The sequence below is a fragment of the Schistocerca serialis genome, chromosome 10 (assembly GCF_023864345.2).
Source record: "Schistocerca serialis cubense isolate TAMUIC-IGC-003099 chromosome 10, iqSchSeri2.2, whole genome shotgun sequence".
Taxonomy (NCBI): Eukaryota; Metazoa; Arthropoda; class Insecta; order Orthoptera; family Acrididae; genus Schistocerca; species Schistocerca serialis.
The window spans coordinates 27,712,871-27,739,329 of record NC_064647.1 but is presented as its reverse complement, the minus strand read 5'-3'; positions in this window follow the sequence as shown (position 1 = coordinate 27,739,329).

Below are 26,459 nucleotides of genomic sequence, written 5' to 3'. Positions count from 1 at the left end.
AATCTATAACGAGTGTCACAGGAATGGTTCAGAACATAGACAGTAAGAAGAGTCAGTTATCTTGAACTTAAGTCGGCATTGTGCCTTTTGTATTTAATTCTGATGCAATTTCTGTGTTTCATCGTCAATAAGATGGTCAGAGGGATACAGTAAACGTGAAGTGAAGCAACGGAATCTATAACTAGTGTCACAGGAATGGTTCAAAACATAGACAGTAAGAAGAGTCAGTTTTCTTGTACTTAAGTCGGCATTGTGAATTTTGTATTTAATTCCGATGCAATATCTGTGTTCCATCTTCAATAAGAAGGTCAGAGGGATACAGTAATCCTGAAGTGAAGCATCGGAATCTATAAGTAGTGTCACAGGAATGGTTCAAAACATAGACAGTAAGAAGAGTCAGTTTTCTTGTACTTAAGTCGGCTTTGTTCCTTTCCTATTTAATTCCGATGCCATTTCTATGTTTCATCGTCAATAAGAAGGTCCAAGGGATACAGTAATCCTGAAGTGAACCATCGGAATCTATAAATAGGATCACTGGAATGGATCAAAACATAGACAGTAAGAAGACTCAGTTTTCTTGTACTTAAGTCGTCATTGTGTCTTTTGTATTCAATTCCGATGCAATTTCTGTGCTTCACCGTCAATAAGAGGGTCAGAGGGATACAGTAAACCTGACGTGAAGCATCGGAATCTATAACTAGTGTCACAGGAATGGTTCAAAACATAGACAGTAAGAAGAGTCAGTTTTCTTGTACTTCAGTCGGTATTGTGCCTTTTGTATTTAATTCCGATGCTATATCTGTGAAAATCGTCAATAAGAAGGTCAGAGGGATACAGTTAACCTGAAGTGAAGCATCGGAATCTATAACCAGTGTCACAGGAATGGTTCAGAACATAGACAGTAAGAAGAGTCAGTTATCTTGTACTTAAGTCGGCATTGTGCCTTTTGTGTTTAATTCCGATGCAATTTCAGTGATTCGTCGTCAATAAGAAGGTCAGAGGGATACAGTGAACCTGAAGTGAAGCATCGGAATCTATAACTAGTGTCACAGGAATGGTTCAAAACATAGACAGTAAGAAGAGTCAGTTTTCTTTTACTTAAGTCGGCATTGTGCCTTTCGTATTTAATCCGACGCATTTTCTGTGTTTCATCGTCAATAAGAAAGTCAGAGGGATATAGTTAACCTGAAGTGAAGCATCGGAATCTATAACGAGTGTCACAGGAATGGTTCAAAACAGAGACAGTAAGAAGATTCAGTTATCTTGTACTTAAGTCGGCATTGTGCCTTTTGTATTTAATTCCGAAGCAATTTCTGTGTTTCATCGTCAATAAGAAGTTCAGAGGGATACAGTAAACATGAAGTAAAGCATCGGAATCTATAACGAGAATTACATGAAAGGTTCAAAACATAGACAGTGAGAAGGGTCAGTTTTCTTTTACTTAAGTCGGCATTGTGCCTTTCGTATTTAATTCCGATGCAATTTCTGTGTTTCATCGTCAATAAGATGGTTAGAGGGATACAGTAAACGTGAAGTGAAGCATCGTAATCTATAACTAGTGTCACAGGAATGGTTCATAACATAAACAGTAAGAAGAGTCAGTTTCTTGTACTTAAGTCGGCATTGTCGCTTTTGTATATAATTCCGACTCTATTTCTGTTTTTCATCGTCAATAAGGAGGTCAGAGGGATACAGTAAACCTGAAGTGAAGCGTCGGAATCTATATCTAGTGTCACAGGAATGGTTCAAAACATAGACAGTAAGAAGAGTCAGTTTTCTTGTACTTAAGTCGGCATTGTGCCTTTTGTATTTAATTCCGATGCATTATCTGTGTTCCATCTTCAATAAGAAGGTCAGAGGGATACAGTAAACCTGAAGTGAAGCATCGGAATCAATAACTAGTGTCACAGGAATGGTTCAAAACATAGACAGTAAGAAGAGTCAGTTTTCTTGTACTTAAGTCGGCATTGTTCCTTTTCTATTTAATTCCGATGCAATTTCTATGTTTCATCGTCAATAAGAAGGTCCAAGGGATACAGTAATCCTGAAGTGAAGCATCGGAAACTATAACTAGTATCACTGGAGTGGATCAAAACATAGACAGTAAGATGATTCAGTTTTCTTGTACTTAAGTCGGCATTGTGCCTTTTGTATTTAATTCCGATGCAAATTCTGTGTTTCATCGTCAATAAGAACGTCAGAGTTATACAGCAAACCTGAAGTGCAGCATCGGAATCTATAACTAGTGACACAGGAATGGGTCAAAACATAGACAGTAAGAAGAGTCAGTTTTCTTGTACTTAAGTCGGCATTGTTCCTTTTGTATTTAATCCCGATGCAGTTTATGTGTTACATCGTCAATAAGAAGGTCTGAGGGATACAGTAAACCTGAAGTGACGCATCGGAATCTATAACTAGTGTCACAGGAATGGTTCAAAACATAGACAGTAAGAAGAATCAGTTTTCTTGCACTTAAATCGGTATTGTTCCTTTTGTATTTAATTCCGATGCAATTTCTGTGTTTCTTGGTCAATGACAAGGTCAGAGGGATACGGTAAACCTGAAGTGAAGCATCGGAATCTGTAACTAGTTTCACAGGAATGGTTCAAAACATAGACAGTAAGAAGAGTCAGTTTTCTTGTGCTTAAGTCGTCCTTGTGCCTTTTGTATTTAATTCCGAAGCAATTTCTGTGTTTCACCGTCAATAAGAAGTTCAGAGGGATACACTAAACCTGAAGTGAAGCATCGGAATCCATAACTAGTGTCACTTGAATGGTTCAAACATAGACAGTAAGTACGGTCAGTTTTCTTGTACATAAGTCGGCATTGTGCCTTTTGTATTTGATTCCGATGCAATTTCTGTGTTTCATCGTCAATAAGAAGGTCAGAGGGATACAGTAAACCTGAAGTGAAGCATCGGAATATATAACTAGTGTCACAGGAATGATTCAAAACTTAGACACTAAGAAGAGTCAGTTTCCTTGTACTTAAGTGGGCGTTCTGCCTTTTGTATTTAATTCCGATGCAATTTCTGTGTTTCATCGTCAAAAGAAGGTCAGAGGGATACAGTAAACCTCAAGTGAAGCATCGGAATCTATAACTAGTGTCACAGGTATGGTTCATAACATAGACAGTAAGAAGAGTCAGTTTTCTTGTACTTAAGTGGGCATTGTCGTTTTTGTATATAATTCCGATTCTATTTCTGTGTTTCATCGACAATAAGGAGGTCAGAGGGATACAGTAAACCTGAAGTGAAGCATCGGAATCTATATCTAGTGTCACAGGAATGGTTCAAAACATAGACAGTAAGAAGAGTCAGTTTTCTTGTACTTAAGTGGGCATTGTGCCTTTTGTATATCATTCCGATGCAATTTCTGTGTTTCATCTTCAATAAGAAGGTCAGAGGGATACAGTAAACCTGAAGTGAAGCATAGGAATCTATAACTAGTGTCACAGGAATGGTTAAAACATAGACAGTAAGAAGAGTCAGTTTTCTTGTACTTAAGTGGCCATTGTGCCTTTTGTATTTAATTCCGATGTAATTTCTGTGTTTCATCTTCAATAAGAAGGTCAGAGGGATACAGTAAACCTGAAGGGAGGCATCGGAATCTATAACTAGTGACACAGGAATGGTACAAAGCATAGACAGTAACAAGAGTAAGTTTTCTTGTACTTAAGTTGGCATTGTGCCTTTTGTCTTTAATTCCGATGCAATTTCAGTGTTTCATCGTCAATAAGAAATGTCAGAGGGATACAGTGAACCTGAAGTGAAGCATCGGAATCTATAACTAGTGTCACAGGAATGGTTCAAAACATAGACAGTAAGAAGAGTCAGTTTTCTTTTACTTAAGTCGGCATTGTGCCTTTCGTATTTAATCCGATGCATTTTCTGTGTTTGATCGTCAATAAGAAGGTCAGAGGGATATAGTTAACCTGAAGTGAAGCATCGGAATCTATAACGAGTATCACTGGAATGGTTCAAAACATAGACAGTAAGAAGAGTCAGTTATCTTGTACTTAAGTCGGCATTGTGCCTTTTGTATTTAATTCCGAAGCAATTACTGTGTTTCATCGTCAATAAGAAGGTCACAGGGATACAGTAAACCTGAAGCAAAGCATCGGAATCTATACCGAGAATTACATGAATGGTTCAAAACATAGACAGTGAGAAGAGTCAGTTTTCTTGTACTTAAGTCGGCATTGTACTTTTTGAATTTAATTCCATGCAATTTCTGTGTTTCATCGTCAATAAGAAGGTCAGAGTGATACAGTAAACCTGAAGTGAACCATCGGAATCTATAACTAGTGTCACAGGAATGGTTCAAACATAGACAGTAAGAAGAGTCAGTTTTCTTGTACTTAGGTCTGCATTGTGCCTTTTGTATTTATTCCGATGCAATTGCTGTGTTTCATCGTCAATAAGAAGGTCAGAGGCATACAGTAAACCTGAAGTGAGGCATCGGAATCTATAACTAGTGTTACAGGAATGGTACAAAACATAGACAGTAAGAAGAGTCAGTTTTCTTGTACTTAAGTCAGCATTGTGACTTTTGTGTTTAATTCCGATGCAATTTCAGTGTTTCATCGTCAATAAGAAGGTCAGAGGGATACAGTGAACCTGAAGTGAAGCATCGGAATCTATAACTAGTGTCACAGGAATGGTTCAAAACATAGACAGTAAGAGGAGTCAGTTTTCTTTTACTTAAGTCGGCATTGTGCCTTTCGTATTTAATCCGATGCATTTTCTGTGTTTCATCGTCAATAAGATGGTCAGAGGGATACAGTAAACCTGAAGTGACGCATTGGAATCTATAACTAGTGTCACAGGAATGGTTCAAAACATAGACAGTAAGAAGAGTCAGTTTTCTTGTACTTAAGTCGTCATTGTGTCTTTTGTATTTAATTCCGATGCAATTTCTGTGCTTCACCGTCAATAAGAGGGTCAGAGGGATACAGTAAACCTGACGTGAAGCATCGGAATCTATAACTAGTGTCACAGGAATGGTTCAAAGCATAGACAGTAAGAAGAGTAAGTTTTCTTGTACTTAAGTCGGTATTGTGCCTTTTGTATTTAATTCCGATGCTATATCTGTGTAAATCGTCATTAAGAAGGTCAGAGGGATACAGTTAACCTGAAGTGAAGCATCGGAATCTATAACGAGTGTCACAGGAATGGTTCAGAACATAGACAGTAAGAAGAGTCAGTTATCTTGAACTTAAGTCGGCATTGTGCCTTTTGTATTTAATTCTGATGCAATTTCTGTGTTTCATCGTCAATAAGATGGTCAGAGGGATACAGTAAACGTGAAGTGAAGCAACGGAATCTATAACTAGTGTCACAGGAATGGTTCAAAACATAGACAGTAAGAAGAGTCAGTTTTCTTGTACTTAAGTCGGCATTGTGAATTTTGTATTTAATTACGATGCAATATCTGTGTTCCATCTTCAATAAGAAGGTCAGAGGGATACAGTAATCCTGAAGTGAAGCATCGGAATCTATAAGTAGTGTCACAGGAATGGTTCAAAACATAGACAGTAAGAAGAGTCAGTTTTCTTGTACTTAAGTCGGCTTTGTTCCTTTCCTATTTAATTCCGATGCCATTTCTATGTTTCATCGTCAATAAGAAGGTCCAAGGGATACAGTAATCCTGAAGTGAACCATCGGAATCTATAAATAGGATCACTGGAATGGATCAAAACATAGACAGTAAGAAGACTCAGTTTTCTTGTACTTAAGTCGTCATTGTGTCTTTTGTATTCAATTCCGATGCAATTTCTGTGCTTCACCGTCAATAAGAGGGTCAGAGGGATACAGTAAACCTGACGTGAAGCATCGGAATCTATAACTAGTGTCACAGGAATGGTTCAAAACATAGACAGTAAGAAGAGTCAGTTTTCTTGTACTTCAGTCGGTATTGTGCCTTTTGTATTTAATTCCGATGCTATATCTGTGAAAATCGTCAATAAGAAGGTCAGAGGGATACAGTTAACCTGAAGTGAAGCATCGGAATCTATAACCAGTGTCACAGGAATGGTTCAGAACATAGACAGTAAGAAGAGTCAGTTATCTTGTACTTAAGTCGGCATTGTGCCTTTTGTGTTTAATTCCGATGCAATTTCAGTGATTCGTCGTCAATAAGAAGGTCAGAGGGATACAGTGAACCTGAAGTGAAGCATCGGAATCTATAACTAGTGTCACAGGAATGGTTCAAAACATAGACAGTAAGAAGAGTCAGTTTTCTTTTACTTAAGTCGGCATTGTGCCTTTCGTATTTAATCCGACGCATTTTCTGTGTTTCATCGTCAATAAGAAAGTCAGAGGGATATAGTTAACCTGAAGTGAAGCATCGGAATCTATAACGAGTGTCACAGGAATGGTTCAAAACAGAGACAGTAAGAAGAGTCAGTTATCTTGTACTTAAGTCGGCATTGTGCCTTTTGTATTTAATTCCGAAGCAATTTCTGTGTTTCATCGTCAATAAGAAGTTCAGAGGGATACAGTAAACATGAAGTAAAGCATCGGAATCTATAACGAGAATTACATGAAAGGTTCAAAACATAGACAGTGAGAAGGGTCAGTTTTCTTTTACTTAAGTCGGCATTGTGCCTTTCGTATTTAATTCCGATGCAATTTCTGTGTTTCATCGTCAATAAGATGGTTAGAGGGATACAGTAAACGTGAAGTGAAGCATCGTAATCTATAACTAGTGTCACAGGAATGGTTCATAACATAAACAGTAAGAAGAGTCAGTTTCTTGTACTTAAGTCGGCATTGTCGCTTTTGTATATAATTCCGACTCTATTTCTGTTTTTCATCGTCAATAAGGAGGTCAGAGGGATACAGTAAACCTGAAGTGAAGCGTCGGAATCTATATCTAGTGTCACAGGAATGGTTCAAAACATAGACAGTAAGAAGAGTCAGTTTTCTTGTACTTAAGTCGGCATTGTGCCTTTTGTATTTAATTCCGATGCATTATCTGTGTTCCATCTTCAATAAGAAGGTCAGAGGGATACAGTAAACCTGAAGTGAAGCATCGGAATCAATAACTAGTGTCACAGGAATGGTTCAAAACATAGACAGTAAGAAGAGTCAGTTTTCTTGTACTTAAGTCGGCATTGTTCCTTTTCTATTTAATTCCGATGCAATTTCTATGTTTCTTCGTCAATAAGAAGGTCCAAGGGATACAGTAATCCTGAAGTGAAGCATCGGAAACTATAACTAGTATCACTGGAGTGGATCAAAACATAGACAGTAAGATGATTCAGTTTTCTTGTACTTAAGTCGGCATTGTGCCTTTTGTATTTAATTCCGATGCAAATTCTGTGTTTCATCGTCAATAAGAACGTCAGAGTTATACAGCAAACCTGAAGTGCAGCATCGGAATCTATAACTAGTGACACAGGAATGGGTCAAAACATAGACAGTAAGAAGAGTCAGTTTTCTTGTACTTAAGTCGGCATTGTTCCTTTTGTATTTAATCCCGATGCAGTTTATGTGTTACATCGTCAATAAGAAGGTCTGAGGGATACAGTAAACCTGAAGTGACGCATCGGAATCTATAACTAGTGTCACAGGAATGGTTCAAAACATAGACAGTAAGAAGAATCAGTTTTCTTGCACTTAAATCGGTATTGTTCCTTTTGTATTTAATTCCGATGCAATTTCTGTGTTTCTTGGTCAATGACAAGGTCAGAGGGATACGGTAAACCTGAAGTGAAGCATCGGAATCTGTAACTAGTTTCACAGGAATGGTTCAAAACATAGACAGTAAGAAGAGTCAGTTTTCTTGTGCTTAAGTCGTCCTTGTGCCTTTTGTATTTAATTCCGAAGCAATTTCTGTGTTTCACCGTCAATAAGAAGTTCAGAGGGATACACTAAACCTGAAGTGAAGCATCGGAATCCATAACTAGTGTCACTTGAATGGTTCAAACATAGACAGTAAGTACGGTCAGTTTTCTTGTACATAAGTCGGCATTGTGCCTTTTGTATTTGATTCCGATGCAATTTCTGTGTTTCATCGTCAATAAGAAGGTCAGAGGGATACAGTAAACCTGAAGTGAAGCATCGGAATATATAACTAGTGTCACAGGAATGATTCAAAACTTAGACACTAAGAAGAGTCAGTTTCCTTGTACTTAAGTGGGCGTTCTGCCTTTTGTATTTAATTCCGATGCAATTTCTGTGTTTCATCGTCAAAAGAAGGTCAGAGGGATACAGTAAACCTCAAGTGAAGCATCGGAATCTATAACTAGTGTCACAGGTATGGTTCATAACATAGACAGTAAGAAGAGTCAGTTTTCTTGTACTTAAGTGGGCATTGTCGTTTTTGTATATAATTCCGATTCTATTTCTGTGTTTCATCGACAATAAGGAGGTCAGAGGGATACAGTAAACCTGAAGTGAAGCATCGGAATCTATATCTAGTGTCACAGGAATGGTTCAAAACATAGACAGTAAGAAGAGTCAGTTTTCTTGTACTTAAGTGGGCATTGTGCCTTTTGTATATCATTCCGATGCAATTTCTGTGTTTCATCTTCAATAAGAAGGTCAGAGGGATACAGTAAACCTGAAGTGAAGCATAGGAATCTATAACTAGTGTCACAGGAATGGTTAAAACATAGACAGTAAGAAGAGTCAGTTTTCTTGTACTTAAGTGGCCATTGTGCCTTTTGTATTTAATTCCGATGTAATTTCTGTGTTTCATCTTCAATAAGAAGGTCAGAGGGATACAGTAAACCTGAAGGGAGGCATCGGAATCTATAACTAGTGACACAGGAATGGTACAAAGCATAGACAGTAACAAGAGTAAGTTTTCTTGTACTTAAGTTGGCATTGCGCCTTTTGTCTTTAATTCCGATGCAATTTCAGTGTTTCATCGTCAATAAGAAATGTCAGAGGGATACAGTGAACCTGAAGTGAAGCATCGGAATCTATAACTAGTGTCACAGGAATGGTTCAAAACATAGACAGTAAGAAGAGTCAGTTTTCTTTTACTTAAGTCGGCATTGTGCCTTTCGTATTTAATCCGATGCATTTTCTGTGTTTGATCGTCAATAAGAAGGTCAGAGGGATATAGTTAACCTGAAGTGAAGCATCGGAATCTATAACGAGTATCACTGGAATGGTTCAAAACATAGACAGTAAGAAGAGTCAGTTATCTTGTACTTAAGTCGGCATTGTGCCTTTTGTATTTAATTCCGAAGCAATTACTGTGTTTCATCGTCAATAAGAAGGTCACAGGGATACAGTAAACCTGAAGCAAAGCATCGGAATCTATACCGAGAATTACATGAATGGTTCAAAACATAGACAGTGAGAAGAGTCAGTTTTCTTGTACTTAAGTCGGCATTGTACTTTTTGAATTTAATTCCATGCAATTTCTGTGTTTCATCGTCAATAAGAAGGTCAGAGTGATACAGTAAACCTGAAGTGAACCATCGGAATCTATAACTAGTGTCACAGGAATGGTTCAAACATAGACAGTAAGAAGAGTCAGTTTTCTTGTACTTAGGTCTGCATTGTGCCTTTTGTATTTATTCCGATGCAATTGCTGTGTTTCATCGTCAATAAGAAGGTCAGAGGCATACAGTAAACCTGAAGTGAGGCATCGGAATCTATAACTAGTGTTACAGGAATGGTACAAAACATAGACAGTAAGAAGAGTCAGTTTTCTTGTACTTAAGTCAGCATTGTGACTTTTGTGTTTAATTCCGATGCAATTTCAGTGTTTCATCGTCAATAAGAAGGTCAGAGGGATACAGTGAACCTGAAGTGAAGCATCGGAATCTATAACTAGTGTCACAGGAATGGTTCAAAACATAGACAGTAAGAGGAGTCAGTTTTCTTTTACTTAAGTCGGCATTGTGCCTTTCGTATTTAATCCGATGCATTTTCTGTGTTTCATCGTCAATAAGATGGTCAGAGGGATACAGTAAACCTGAAGTGACGCATTGGAATCTATAACTAGTGTCACAGGAATGGTTCAAAACATAGACAGTAAGAAGAGTCAGTTTTCTTGTACTTAAGCCGGCAGTGTTCCTTTTGTATGTAATTCCTATGCAATTTCTGTGTTTCTTCGTCAATAAGAAGGTCAGAGGGATACAATAAACCTGAAGTGAAGAATCGGAATCTGTAACTAGTGTCACAGGAATGGTTCAAAGCACAGACATTAACAAGTGTCAGTTTTCTTGTACTTAAATTGGCATTGTGCCTTTTGTATTTAATTCCGATGCAATTTCTGTGTTTCATCGTCAATAAGATCGTCAGAGGGATACAGTAAAGGTGAAGTGAAGCAACGGAATCTATAACTAGTGTCACAGGAATGGTTCAAAACATAGACAGTAAGAAGAGTCAGTTTTCTTGTACTTAAGTCGGCATTATGCCTTTTGTATTTAATTCCGATGCAATATCTGTGTTCCATCTTCAATAAGAAGGTCAGAGGGATACAGTAATCCTGAAGTGAAGCATCTGAATCTATAACTAGTGTCACAGGAATGGTTCAAAACATAGACAGTAAGAAGAGTCAGTTTTCTTGTACTTAAGTTGGCTTTGCTCCTATCCTATTTAATTCCGATGCAATTTCTATGTTTCATCGTCAATAAGAAGGTCCAAGGGATACAGTAATCCTGAAGTGAACCATCGGAATCTATAAATAGTATCACTGGAATGGATCAAAACATAGACAGTAAGAAGAGCCAGTTTTCTTGTACTTAAGTCGTCATTGTGGCTTTTGTATTTAATTCCGATGCAATTTCTGTGCTTCACCGTCAATAAGAAGGTCAGAGGGATACAGTAAACCTGACGTGAAGCATCGGAATCTATAACTAGTGTCGCTGGAATGGTTCAAAACATAGACAGTAAGAAGAGTCAGTTTTCTTGTACTTAAGTCGGTATTGTGCATTTTGTATTTAATTCCGATGCTATATCTGTGTAAATCGTCTATAAGAAGGTCAGAGGAATACAGTTAACCTGAAGTGAAGCATCGGAATCTATAACGAGTGTCACAGGAATGGTTCAAAACATAGACAGTAAGAAGAGTCAGTTTTCTTTTACTTAAGTCGGCATTGTGCCTTTCGTATTTAATCCGATGCATTTTCTGTGTTTCATCGTCAATAAGAAGGTCAGAGGGATACAGTAAACCTGAAGTGACGCATCGGAATCTATAACTAGTGTCACAGGAATGGTTCAAAACATAGACAGTAAGAAGAGTCAGTTTTCATGTACTTAAGCCGGCAGTGTGCCTTTTGTATGTAATTCCTATGCAATTTCTGTGTTTCTTCGTCAATAAGTAGGTCAGAGGGATACAGTAAACCTGAAGTGAAGAATCGGAATCTGTAACTAGTGTCACAGGAATGGTTCAAAGCACAGACATTAAAAAGTGTCAGTTTTCTTGTACTTAAGTTGGCATTGTGCCTTTTGTATTTAATTCCGATGCAATTTCTGTGTTTCATCGTCAATAAGATGGTCAGAGGGATACAGTAAACGTGAAGTGAAGCAACGGAATCTATAACTAGTGTCACAGGAATGGTTCAAAACATAGACAGTAAGAAGAGTCAGCTTTCTTGTACTTAAGTCGGCATTGTGCCTTTTGTATTTAATTCCGATGCAATATCTGTGTTCCATCTTCAATAAGAAGGTCAGAGGGGTACAGTAATCCTGAAGTGAAGCATCGGAATCTATAACTAGTGTCACAGGAATGGTTCAAAACATAGACAGTAAGAAGAGTCAGTTTTCTTGTGCTTAAGTCGGCTTTGTTCCTTTCCTATTTAATTCAGATGCAAATTCTATGTTTCATCGTCAATAAGAAGGTCCAAGGGATACAGTAATCCTGAATTGAACCATCGGAATCTATAAATAGTATCACTGGAATGGATCAAAACATAGACAGTAAGAAGAGTCAGTTTTCTTGTACTTAAGTCGTCATTGTGTCTTTTGTATTTAATTCCGATGCAATTTCTGTGCTTCACCGTCAATAAGAGGGTCAGAGGGATACAGTAAACCTGACGTGAAGCATCGGAATCTATAACTAGTGTCACAGGAATGGTTCAAAGCATAGACAGTAAGAAGAGTAAGTTTTCTTGTACTTAAGTCGGTATTGTGCCTTTTGTATTTAATTCCGATGCTATATCTGTGTAAATCGTCATTAAGAAGGTCAGAGGGATACAGTTAACCTGAAGTGAAGCATCGGAATCTATAACGAGTGTCACAGGAATGGTTCAGAACATAGACAGTAAGAAGAGTCAGTTATCTTGAACTTAAGTCGGCATTGTGCCTTTTGTATTTAATTCTGATGCAATTTCTGTGTTTCATCGTCAATAAGATGGTCAGAGGGATACAGTAAACGTGAAGTGAAGCAACGGAATCTATAACTAGTGTCACAGGAATGGTTCAAAACATAGACAGTAAGAAGAGTCAGTTTTCTTGTACTTAAGTCGGCATTGTGAATTTTGTATTTAATTCCGATGCAATATCTGTGTTCCATCTTCAATAAGAAGGTCAGAGGGATACAGTAATCCTGAAGTGAAGCATCGGAATCTATAAGTAGTGTCACAGGAATGGTTCAAAACATAGACAGTAAGAAGAGTCAGTTTTCTTGTACTTAAGTCGGCTTTGTTCCTTTCCTATTTAATTCCGATGCCATTTCTATGTTTCATCGTCAATAAGAAGGTCCAAGGGATACAGTAATCCTGAAGTGAACCATCGGAATCTATAAATAGGATCACTGGAATGGATCAAAACATAGACAGTAAGAAGACTCAGTTTTCTTGTACTTAAGTCGTCATTGTGTCTTTTGTATTCAATTCCGATGCAATTTCTGTGCTTCACCGTCAATAAGAGGGTCAGAGGGATACAGTAAACCTGACGTGAAGCATCGGAATCTATAACTAGTGTCACAGGAATGGTTCAAAACATAGACAGTAAGAAGAGTCAGTTTTCTTGTACTTCAGTCGGTATTGTGCCTTTTGTATTTAATTCCGATGCTATATCTGTGAAAATCGTCAATAAGAAGGTCAGAGGGATACAGTTAACCTGAAGTGAAGCATCGGAATCTATAACCAGTGTCACAGGAATGGTTCAGAACATAGACAGTAAGAAGAGTCAGTTATCTTGTACTTAAGTCGGCATTGTGCCTTTTGTGTTTAATTCCGATGCAATTTCAGTGATTCGTCGTCAATAAGAAGGTCAGAGGGATACAGTGAACCTGAAGTGAAGCATCGGAATCTATAACTAGTGTCACAGGAATGGTTCAAAACATAGACAGTAAGATGAGTCAGTTTTCTTTTACTTAAGTCGGCATTGTGCCTTTCGTATTTAATCCGACGCATTTTCTGTGTTTCATCGTCAATAAGAAAGTCAGAGGGATATAGTTAACCTGAAGTGAAGCATCGGAATCTATAACGAGTGTCACAGGAATGGTTCAAAACAGAGACAGTAAGAAGAGTCAGTTATCTTGTACTTAAGTCGGCATTGTGCCTTTTGTATTTAATTCCGAAGCAATTTCTGTGTTTCATCGTCAATAAGAAGTTCAGAGGGATACAGTAAACATGAAGTAAAGCATCGGAATCTATAACGAGAATTACATGAAAGGTTCAAAACATAGACAGTGAGAAGGGTCAGTTTTCTTTTACTTAAGTCGGCATTGTGCCTTTCGTATTTAATTCCGATGCAATTTCTGTGTTTCATCGTCAATAAGATGGTTAGAGGGATACAGTAAACGTGAAGTGAAGCATCGTAATCTATAACTAGTGTCACAGGAATGGTTCAAAACATAGACAGTAAGAAGTGTCAGTTTTCTTGCACTTAAGTCGGCATTGTGCCTTTTGTATTTAATTCCGATGCAATTTCTGTGTTTCTTGGTCAATGACAAGGTCAGAGGGATACGGTAAACCTTAAGTGAAGCATCGGAATCTGTAACTAGTTTCACAGGAATGGTTCAAAACATAGACAGTAAGAAGAGTCAGTTTTCTTGTACTTAAGTAGTCATTGTGCCTTTTGTATTTAATTCCGAAGCTATTTCTGTGTTTCACCGTCAATAAGAAGGTCAGAGGGATACACTAAACCTGAAGAGAAGCATCGGAATCTATAACTAGTGTCACTTGAATGGTTCAAACATAGACAGTAAGAACGGTCAGTTTTCTTGTACATAAGTCGGCAATGTGCCTTTTATATTTGATTCCGATGCAATTTCTGTGTTTCATCGTCAATAAGAAGATCAGAGGGATACAGTAAACCTGAAGTGAAGCATCGGAATCTGTAACTAGTGTCACAGGAATGGTTCATAACATAGACAGTAAGAAGAGTCAGTTTCTTGTACTTAAGTCGGCATTGTCGCTTTTGTATATAATTCCGACTCTATTTCTGTTTTTCATCGTCAATAAGGAGGTCAGAGGGATACAGTAAACCTGAAGTGAAGCGTCGGAATCTATATCTAGTGTCACAGGAATGGTTCAAAACATAGACAGTAAGAAGAGTCAGTTTTCTTGTACTTAAGTGGGCATTGTGCATTTTGTATTTAATTCCGATGCAATTTCTGTGTTTCATCTTCAATAAGAAGGTCTGAGGGATACAGTAAACCTGAAGTGAAGCATAGGAATCTATAACTAGTGTCACAGGAATGGTTAAAACATAGACAGTAAGAAGAGTCAGTTTTCTTGTACTTAAGTGGCCATTGTGCCTTTTGTATTTAATTCCGATGCAATTTCTGTGTTTCATCTTCAATAAGAAGGTCAGAGGTATACAGTAAACCTGAAGGGAGGCATCGGAATCTATAACTAGTATCACAGGAATGGTACAAAACATAGACAGTAAGAAGAGTCAGTTTTCTTGTACTTAAGTCGGCATTGTGCCTTTTGTCTTTCATTCCGATGCAATTTCAGTGTTTCATCGTCAATAAGAAGGTCAGAGGGATACAGTGAACCTGAAGTGAAGCATCGGAATCTATAACTAGTGTCACAATAATGGTTCAAAGCATAGACAGTAAGAAGAGTCAGTTTTCTTTTACTTAAGTCGGCATTGTGCCTTTCGTATTTAATCCGATGCATTTTCTGTGTTTCATCGTCAATAAGAATGTCAGAGGGATATAGTTAACCTGAAGTGAAGCATCGGAATCTATAACGAGTGTCACAGGAATGGTTCAAAACATAGACAGTAAGAAGAGTCAGTTATCTTGTAATTAAGTCGGCATTGTGCCTTTTGTATTTAATTCCGAAGCAATTTCTGTGTTCATCGTCAATAAGAAGGTCAGAGGGATACAGTAAACCTGAAGTAAAGCATCGGAATCTATACCGAGAATTACATGAATGGTTCAAAACATAGACAGTGAGAAGAGTAATTTTTCTTGTACTTAAGTCGGCATTGTACATTTTGAATTTAATTCCAATGCAATTTCTGTGTTTCATCGTCAATAAGAAGGTCAGAGGGATACAGTAAACCTGAAGTGAAGCATCGGAATCTATAACTAGTGTCACAGGAATGGTTCAAACATAGACAGTAAGAAGAGTCAGTTTTCTTGTACTTAGGTCTGCATTGTGCCTTTTGTTTTATTCCGATGCAATTTCTGTGTTTCATCGTCAATAAGAAGGCCAGAGGCATACAGTAAACCTGAAGTGAGGCATCGGAATCTATAACTAGTGTTACAGGAATGGTACAAATCATAGACAGTAAGAAGAGTCAGTTTTCTTGTACTTAAGTCAGCATTGTGCTTTTGTGATTAATTCCGATGCAAATTCAGTGTTTCTTCGTCAATAAGATGGTCAGAGGGATACAGTGAACCTGAAGTGAAGGATCTGAATCTATAACTAGTGTCACAGGAATGGTTCAAAACATAGACAGTAAGAAGAGTCAGTTTTCTTTTACTTAAGTCGGCATTGTGCCTTTCGTATTTAATCCGATGCATTTTCTGTGTTTCATCGTCAATAAGAAGGTCAGAGGGATACAGTAAACCTGAAATGACGCATCGGAATCTATAACTAGTGTCACAGGAATGGTTCAAAACATAGACAGTAAGAAGAGTCGGTTTTCTTGTACTTAAGTCGGCATTGTTCCTTTTCTATTTAATTCCGATGCAATTTCTATGTTTCATCGTCAATAAGAAGGTCCAAGGGATACAGTAAACCTGAAGTGAAGCATCGGAAACTATAACTAGTATCACTGGAGTGGATCAAAACATAGACGATAAGATGATTCAGTTTTCTTGTACTTAAGTCGGCATTGTGCCTTTTGTATTTAATTCTGATGCATATTCTGTGTTTCATCGTCAATAAGAACGTCAGAGTTATACAGTAAATCTGAAGTGCAGCATCGGAATCTATAACTAGTGCCACAGGAATGGTTCAAAACATAGACAGTATGAAGAGTCAGTTTTCTTGTAGTTAAGTCGGCATTGTTCCTTTTGTATTTAATCCCGATGCAGTTTATGTGTTACATCGTCAATAAGAAGGTCTGAGGGATACAGTAAACCTGAAGTGAAGCATCGGAATCTGTAACTAGTGTCACAGGAATGGTTCAAAACATAGACAGTAAGAAGAGTCAGTTTTCTTTTACTTAAGTCGGCATTGTGCCTTTCGTATTTAATCCGATGCATTTTCTGTGTTTCATCGTCAATAAGAAGGTCAGAGGGATACAGTAAACCTGAAATGACGCATCGGAATCTATAACTAGTGTCACAGGAATGGTTCAAAACATAGACAGTAAGAAGAGTCGGTTTTCTTGTACTTAAGTCGGCATTGTTCCTTTTCTATTTAATTCCGATGCAATTTCTATGTTTCATCGTCAATAAGAAGGTCCAAGGGATACAGTAAACCTGAAGTGAAGCATCGGATACTATAACTAGTATCACTGGAGTGGATCAAAACATAGACGATAAGATGATTCAGTTTTCTTGTACTTAAGTCGGCATTGTGCCTTTTGTATTTAATTCTGATGCATATTCTGTGTTTCATCGTCAATAAGAACGTCAAAGTTATACAGTAAATCTGAAGTGCAGCATCGGAATCTATAACTAGTGCCACAGGAATGGTTCAAAACATAGACAGTAAGAAGAGTCAGTTTTCTTGTACTTAAGTCGGCATTGTTCCTTTTGAATTTAATCCCGATGCAGTTTATGTGTTACATCGTCAATAAGAAGGTCAGAGGGATACAGTGAACCTGAAGTGAAGGATCTGAATCTATAACTAGTGTCACAGGAATGGTTCAAAACATAGACAGTAAGAAGAGTCAGTTTTCTTTTACTTAAGTCGGCATTGTGCCTTTCGTATTTAATCCGATGCATTTTCTGTGTTTCATCGTCAATAAGAAGGTCAGAGGGATACGGTAAACCTGAAGTGAAGCATCGGAATCTGTAACTAGTTTCACAGGAATGGTTCAAAACATAGACAGTAAGAAGAGTCAGTTTTCTTGTACTTAAGTAGTCATTGTGGCTTTTGTATTTATTTCCGAAGCAATTTCTGTGTTTCACCGTCAATAAGAAGGTCAGAGGGATACACTAAACCTGAAGTGAATAATCGGAATCTATAACTAGTGTCACTTGAATGGTTCAAACATAGACAGTAAGAACGGTCAGTTTTCTTGTACATAAGTCGGCATTGTGCCTTTTGTATTTGATTCCGATGCAATTTCTGAGTTTCATCGTCAATAAGAAGGTCAGAGGGATACAGTAAAACTGAAGTGAAGCATCGGAATCTACAACTAGTGTCACAGGAATGGTTCAAAACTTAGACACTAAGAAGAGTCAGTTTCCTTGTACTTATGTGGGCGTTCTGCCTTTTGTATTTAATTCCGATGCAATTTCTGTGTTTCATCGTCAATAAGAAGGTCAGAGGGATACAGTGAACCTGAAGTGAAGCATTGGAATATATAACTAGTGTCACAGGAATGGTTCAAAACATAGACAGTAAGAAGAGTCAGTTTTCTTGTACTTAAGTCGGCATTGTCGTTTTTGTATATAAAACCGATTCTATTTCTGTGTTTCATCGTCAATAAGGAGGTGAGAGGGATACAGTAAACCTGAAGTGAAGCATCGGAATCTATATCTAGTGTCACAGGAATGGTTCAAAACATAGACAGTAAGAAGAGTCAGTTTTCTTGTAATTAAGTGGGCATTGTGCCTTTTGTATTTAATTCCGATGCAATTTCTATGTTTCATCTTCAATAAGAAGGTCAGAGGGATACAGTAAACCTGAAGTAAAGCATCGGAATCTATACCGAGAATTACATGAATGGTTCAAAACATAGACAGTGAGAAGAGTAATTTTTCTTGTACTTAAGTCGGCATTGTACATTTTGAATTTAATTCCAATGCAATTTCTGTGTTTCATCGTCAATAAGAAGGTCAGAGGGATACAGTAAACCTGAAGTGAAGCATCGGAATCTATAACTAGTGTCACAGGAATGGTTCAAACATAGACAGTAAGAAGAGTCAGTTTTCTTGTACTTAGGTCTGCATTGTGCCTTTTGTTTTATTCCGATGCAATTTCTGTGTTTCATCGTCAATAAGAAGGCCAGAGGCATACAGTAAACCTGAAGTGAGGCATCGGAATCTATAACTAGTGTTACAGGAATGGTACAAATCATAGACAGTAAGAAGAGTCAGTTTTCTTGTACTTAAGTCAGCATTGTGCTTTTGTGATTAATTCCGATGCAAATTCAGTGTTTCTTCGTCAATAAGATGGTCAGAGGGATACAGTGAACCTGAAGTGAAGGATCTGAATCTATAACTAGTGTCACAGGAATGGTTCAAAACATAGACAGTAAGAAGAGTCAGTTTTCTTTTACTTAAGTCGGCATTGTGCCTTTCGTATTTAATCCGATGCATTTTCTGTGTTTCATCGTCAATAAGAAGGTCAGAGGGATACAGTAAACCTGAAATGACGCATCGGAATCTATAACTAGTGTCACAGGAATGGTTCAAAACATAGACAGTAAGAAGAGTCGGTTTTCTTGTACTTAAGTCGGCATTGTTCCTTTTCTATTTAATTCCGATGCAATTTCTATGTTTCATCGTCAATAAGAAGGTCCAAGGGATACAGTAAACCTGAAGTGAAGCATCGGAAACTATAACTAGTATCACTGGAGTGGATCAAAACATAGACGATAAGATGATTCAGTTTTCTTGTACTTAAGTCGGCATTGTGCCTTTTGTATTTAATTCTGATGCATATTCTGTGTTTCATCGTCAATACGAACGTCAGAGTTATACAGTAAATCTGAAGTGCAGCATCGGAATCTATAACTAGTGCCACAGGAATGGTTCAAAACATAGACAGTATGAAGAGTCTGTTTTCTTGTAGTTAAGTCGGCATTGTTCCTTTTGTATTTAATCCCGATGCAGTTTATGTGTTACATCGTCAATAAGAAGGTCTGAGGGATACAGTAAACCTGAAGTGAAGCATCGGAATCTGTAACTAGTGTCACAGGAATGGTTCAAAACATAGACAGTAAGAAGAGTCAGTTTTCTTTTACTTAAGTCGGCATTGTGACTTTCGTATTTAATCCGATGCATTTTCTGTGTTTCATCGTCAATAAGAAGGTCAGAGGGATACAGTAAACCTGAAATGACGCATCGGAATCTATAACTAGTGTCACAGGAATGGTTCAAAACATAGACAGTAAGAAGAGTCGGTTTTCTTGTACTTAAGTCGGCATTGTTCCTTTTCTATTTAATTCCGATGCAATTTCTATGTTTCATCGTCAATATGAAGGTCCAAGGGATACAGTAAACCTGAAGTGAAGCATCGGATACTATAACTAGTATCACTGGAGTGGATCAAAACATAGACGATAAGATGATTCAGTTTTCTTGTACTTAAGTCGGCATTGTGCCTTTTGTATTTAATTCTGATGCATATTCTGTGTTTCATCGTCAATAAGAACGTCAAAGTTATACAGTAAATCTGAAGTGCAGCATCGGAATCTATAACTAGTGCCACAGGAATGGTTCAAAACATAGACAGTAAGAAGAGTCAGTTTTCTTGTACTTAAGTCGGCATTGTTCCTTTTGAATTTAATCCCGATGCAGTTTATGTGTTACATCGTCAATAAGAAGGTCAGAGGGATACAGTGAACCTGAAGTGAAGGATCTGAATCTATAACTAGTGTCACAGGAATGGTTCAAAACATAGACAGTAAGAAGAGTCAGTTTTCTTTTACTTAAGTCGGCATTGTGCCTTTCGTATTTAATCCGATGCATTTTCTGTGTTTCATCGTCAATAAGAAGGTCAGAGGGATACGGTAAACCTGAAGTGAAGCATCGGAATCTGTAACTAGTTTCACAGGAATGGTTCAAAACATAGACAGTAAGAAGAGTCAGTTTTCTTGTACTTAAGTAGTCATTGTGGCTTTTGTATTTATTTCCGAAGCAATTTCTGTGTTTCACCGTCAATAAGAAGGTCAGAGGGATACAATAAACCTGAAGTGAATAATCGGAATCTATAACTAGTGTCACTTGAATGGTTCAAACATAGACAGTAAGAACGGTCAGTTTTCTTGTACATAAGTCGGCATTGTGCCTTTTGTATTTGATTCCGATGCAATTTCTGAGTTTCATCGTCAATAAGAAGGTCAGAGGGATACAGTAAAACTGAAGTGAAGCATCGGAATCTACAACTAGTGTCACAGGAATGGTTCAAAACTTAGACACTAAGAAGAGTCAGTTTCCTTGTACTTATGTGGGCGTTCTGCCTTTTGTATTTAATTCCGATGCAATTTCTGTGTTTCATCGTCAATAAGAAGGTCAGAGGGATACAGTGAACCTGAAGTGAAGCATTGGAATATATAACTAGTGTCACAGGAATGGTTCAAAACATAGACAGTAAGAAGAGTCAGTTTTCTTGTACTTAAGTCGGCATTGTCGTTTTTGTATATAAAACCGATTCTATTTCTGTGTTTCATCGTCAATAAGGAGGTGAGAGGGATACAGTAAACCTGAAGTGAAGCATCGGAATCTATATCTAGTGTCACAGGAATGGTTCAAAACATAGACAGTAAGAAGAGTCAGTTTTCTTGTAATTAAGTGGGCATTGTGCCTTTTGTATTTAATTCCGATGCAATTTCTATGTTTCATCTTCAATAAGAAGGTCAGAGGGATACAGTAAACCTGAAGTGAAGCATAGGAATCTATAACTAGTGTCACAGGAATGGTTAAAACATAGACAGTAAGAAGAGTCAGTTTTCTTGTACTTAAGTGGCCATTGTGCCTTTTGTATTTAATTCCGATGCAATTTCTGTGTTTCATCTTCAATAAGAAGGTCAGAGGGATACAGTAAACCCTTAGGGGATGGCATCGGAATCTATAACTAGTGTCACAGGAATGGTACAAAACAGAGACAGTAAGAAGAGTCAGTTTTCTTGTACTTAAGTCGGCATTGTGCCTTTTGTCTTTAATTCCGATGCAATTTCAGTGTTTCATCGTCAATAAGAAGGTCAGAGGGATACAGTGAACCTGAAGTGAAGCATCGGAATCTATAACTAGTGTCACAGGAATGGTTCAAAACATAGACAGTAAGAAGAGTCAGTTCTCTTTTACTTAAGTCGGCATTGTGCCTTTCGTATTTAATCCGATGCTTTTTCTGTGTTTCATCGTCAATAAGAAGGTCAGAGGGATATAGTTAACCTGAAGTGAAGCTTCGGAATCTATAACGAGTGTCACAGGAATGGTTCAAAACATAGACAGTAAGAAGAGTCAGTTATCTTGTACTTAAGTCGGCATTGTGCCTTTTGTATTTAATTCCGAAGCAATTTCTGTGTTTCATCGTCAATAAGAAGGGCAGAGGGATACAGTAAACCTGAAGTAAAGCATCGGAATCTATACCGTGAATTACATGAATGGTTCAAAACATAGACAGTGAGAAGAGTCAGTTTTCTTGTACTTAAGTCGGCATTTTGCATTTTGAATTTAATTCCAATGCAATTTCTGTGTTTCATCGTCAATAAGAAGGTCAGAGGGATACAGTAAACCTGAAGTGAAGCATCGGAATCTATAACTAGTGTCACAGGAATGGTTCAAACATAGACAGTAAGAAGAGTCAGTTTTCTTGTACTTAAGTCGGCATTGTGCCTTTTGTCTTTAATTCCGATGCAATTTCAGTGTTTCATCGTCAATAAGAAGGTCGAAGGGTTACAGTAAACCTGAAGTGACGCATCGGAATCTATAACTAGTGTCACAGGAATGGTTCAAAACATTGACAGTAAGAAGAGTCAGTTTTCTTGTACTTAAGCCGGCAGTGTGCCTTTTGTATGTAATTCCTATGCAATTTCTGTGTTTCTTCGTCAATAAGAAGGTCAGAGGGATACAGTAAACCTGAAGTGAAGAATCGGAATCTGTAACTTGTGTCACAGGAATGGTTCAAAGCACAGACATTAAAAAGTGTCAGTTTTCTTGTACTTAAATTGGCATTGTGCCTTTTGTATTTAATTCCGATGCAATTTCTGTGTTTCATCGTCAATAAGATGGTCAGAGGGATACAGTAAACGTGAAGTGAAGCAACGGAATCTATAACTAGTGTCACAGGAATGGTTCAAAACATAGACAGTAAGAAGAGTCAGTTTTCTTGTACTTAAGTCGCCATTGTGCCTTTTGTATTTAATTTCGATGCAATATCTGTGTTCCATCTTCAATAAGAAGGTCAGAGGGATACAGTAATCTTGAAGTGAAGCATCGGAATCATTAACTAGTGTCACAGGAATGGTTCAAAACATAGACAGTAAGAAGAGTCAGTTTTCTTGTACTTAAGTCGGCTTTGTACCTTTCCTATTTAATTCCGATGCAATTTCTATGTTTCATCGTCAATCAGAAGGTCCAAGGGATACAGTAATCCTGAAGTGAACCATCGGAATCTATAAATAGTATCACTGGAATGGATCAAAAAATAGACAGTAAGAAGAGTCAGTTTTCTTGTACTTAAATCGTCATTGTGTCTTTTGTAATTAATTCCGATGCAATTTCTGTGCTTCACCGTCAATAAGAAGGTCAGAGGGATACAGTAAACCTGACGTGAAGCATCGGAATCTATAACTAGTGTCACAGGAATGGTTCAAAACATAGACAGTAAGAAGAGTCAGTTTTCTTGTACTTAAGTTGGTATTGTGCTTTTTGTATTTAATTCCGATGCTATATCTGTGTAAATCGTCAATAAGAAGGTCAGAGGGATACAGTTAACCTGAAGTGAAGCATCGGAATCTATTACGAGTGTCACAGGAATGGTTCAGAACATAGACAGTAAGAAGAGTCAATTATCTTGTACTTAAGTCGGCATTGTGCATTTTGTATTTAATTCCGAAGCAATTTCTGTGTTTCATCGTCAGTAAGCAGGGTAGGAAGGGATACACTAATCCTGAAGTAAAGCATCGGAATCTATAACGAGAATTGTATGAATGGTTCAAAATATAGACAGTGAGAAGAGTCAGTTTTCTTGTACTTAAGTCGGCATTGTACATTTTGAATTTAATTCCAGTGCAATATCTATGTTTCATCGTCAATAAGAGGATCAGAGGGATACAGTAAACCTAAAGTGAAGCATCGGAATCTATAACTAGTGTCACAGGAATAGCTCAAAACATAGACAGTAAGAAGAGTCAGTTTTCTTGTACATAAGTCGGCATTGTGACTTTCGTACTTAATCCGATGCATTTTCTGTGTTTCATCGTCAATAAGAAGGTCATAGGGATACAGTAAACCTGAAGTGACGCTTCGGAACCTATAACTAGTGTCACAGGAATAGTTCAAAACATAGACAGTATGAAGAGTCAGTTTTCTTGTACTTAAGTCGGCATTGTGCCTTTTGTATCTAATTCCTATGCAATTTCTGTGTTTCTTCGTCAATAAGAAGGACAGAGGGATACAGTAAACCTGAAGTGAAGCATCGGAATCTATAACTATTGTCACAGAAATGGTTCAAAACATAGACAGTAAAAAGAGTCAGTTTTATTGTCCTTAAGTCGGCATTGAGCCTTTTGTATTTAATTCCGATGCAATTTCTGTGTTTCATCGTCAATAAGATGGTCAGAGGGATACTGTAAACCTGAAGTGAAGCATCGGAATCTATAACTAGTGTCACAGGAATGGTTCAAAACATAGACAGTAAGAACTGTCAGTTTTCTTGTACTTAAGTCGGCATTTTGCCTTTTGTATTTAAATCCGATGCGATTTCAGTGTTTCATTGACAATTAGAAGGTCAGGGGGATACAGTGAACCTGAAGTGAAGAATCGGAATGTATAACTAGTGTCACAGGAGTGGTTCAAAGCATAGACAGTAAGAAGAGTCTGTTTTCTTGTACTTAAGACGGCATTGTGCCTTTTGCGTTTAATTTCGATGCATTTTCTGTGTTTCATCGTCAATAACATGGTCAGAGGGATACAGTAAACCTGAAGTGAAGAATCGGAATCTATAACTAGTGTCACAGGAATGGTTCAAAACATAGACAGTTAGAAGAGTCAGTATTCTTGTACTTAAGTCGGCATTGTGCATTTTGTATTTGATTCCGAAGCAATTTCTGTGTTTCACCGTCAAAAAGAAGGTCAGAGGGATACGGTGAACTTGTAGTGAAGCATCGGAATCTATAACTAGTGTCACAGGAATGGTTCAAAGCATAGTCAGTGAGAAGAGTCAGTTTTCTTGTACTTAAGACGGCATTGTGCCTTTTGTATTTAATTCCGATGCAATTTCTGTATTTCATCGTCAATAAGAAGGTCAGAGGGATACAGTACACCTGAAGTGAAGCATCGGAATCTGTAACTAGTGTCACAGGAATGGTTCAAATGATAGACAGTAAGAAGAGTCAGTTTTCTTGTACATTAGTCGGCATTGTGCCTTTTGTATATATTTCCGTTGCAATTTTTGTGTTTCATCGTCAATAAGAAGGTCAGAGGGATACAGTAAACCTGAAGTGAAGCATCGGAATCTATAACTAGTGTCACAGGAATGGTTCAAAACATAGACTGTAAGAAGAGTAAGTTTTCTTGTACTTATGTCGGCGTTGTGCCTTCTGTATTTAATTCCGATGCAATTTCTGTGTTTCATCGTCAATAAGAAGGTCCGAGGGATACAGTATACCTGAGGTGAAGCATCGGAATCTATAACTAGTGTCACAGGAATGTTTCAAATCATAGACAGTAAGTAGAGTCAGTTTTCTTGTACTTATGTCGGCGATGTGCCTTTTGTATTTAAATCCGATGCAATTTCTGTGTTTCATCGTCAATAAGGTGGCCAGAAGGATACAGTAAACCTGAAGTGAAGCATCGAAATCTATAACTAGTGTCACAGGAATGGTTCAAAACATAGACAGTAAGAACTGTCAGTTTTCTTGTACATAAGTCGGCATTTTGCCTTTTGTATTTAAATCCGATGCAATTTCAGTGTTTCATTGACAATTAGAAGGTCAGGGGGATACAGTGAACCTGAAGTGAAGAATCGGAATGTATAACTAGTGTCACAGGAATGGTTCAAAGCATAGTCAGTGAGAAGAGTCAGTTTTCCTGTACTTAAGTCGGCATTGTGCATTTTGTATTTGATTCCGAAGCAATTTCTGTGTTTCATCGTCAATAAGAAGGTCAGAGGGATACAGTACACCTGAAGTGAAGCATCGGAATCTATAACTAGTGTCACAGGAATGGTTCAAAACATAGACAGTAAGAAGAGTCAGTTTTCTTGTACTTTAGTCGGCATGGTGCCTTTTGTATTTATTTCCGATGCAATTTTTGTGTTTCATGGTCAATAAGAAGGTCGGAGGGATACAGTAAACCTGAAGTGAAGCATCGGAATCTATAACTAGTGTCACAGGAATGGTTCAAAACATAGACAGTAAGAAGAGTCAGTTTCCTTGTACTTAAGTAGGCATTGTGCCTTTTGTATTTAATTGCGATGCAATATCTGTGTTACATCGTCAATAAGAAGGTCAGATGGATACAGTAAACCTGAAGTGAAGCATCGGAATCTATAACTAGTGTCACAGGAATGGTTCAAATCATAGACTGTAAGAAGAGTCAGTTTTCTTGTACTTAAGTCGGCATTGTGCCTTTTGTATTTAATTCCGCTGCAATTTCTGTGTTTCATCGTCAACAAGAAGGTCAGAGGGATACAGTATACCTGAAGTGAAGCATCGGAATCTATAACTAGTGTCACAGGAATGGTTCAAAACATAGACAGTAAGAAGAGTGAGTTTTCTTGTACTGAAGTCGGCATTGTGCATTTTGTATTTAATTCCGATGGAATTTCTGTGTTTCATCGTCAATAAGAAGGTCAGAGGGATACAGTTAACCTGAAGTGAAGCATCGTAATCTATAACTAGTGTCACAGGAGAGGTTCCAAACATAGACAGTAAAAAGAGTCAGTTTTCTTGTACTTAAGTCGGCATTGTGCCTTTTGTACTTAATTCCAATGCAATTTCTGTGTTTCATCGTCAATAAGAAGGTCCGCGGGATACAGTAAACCTGAAGTGAAGAATCGGAATCTGTAACTAGTGTCAC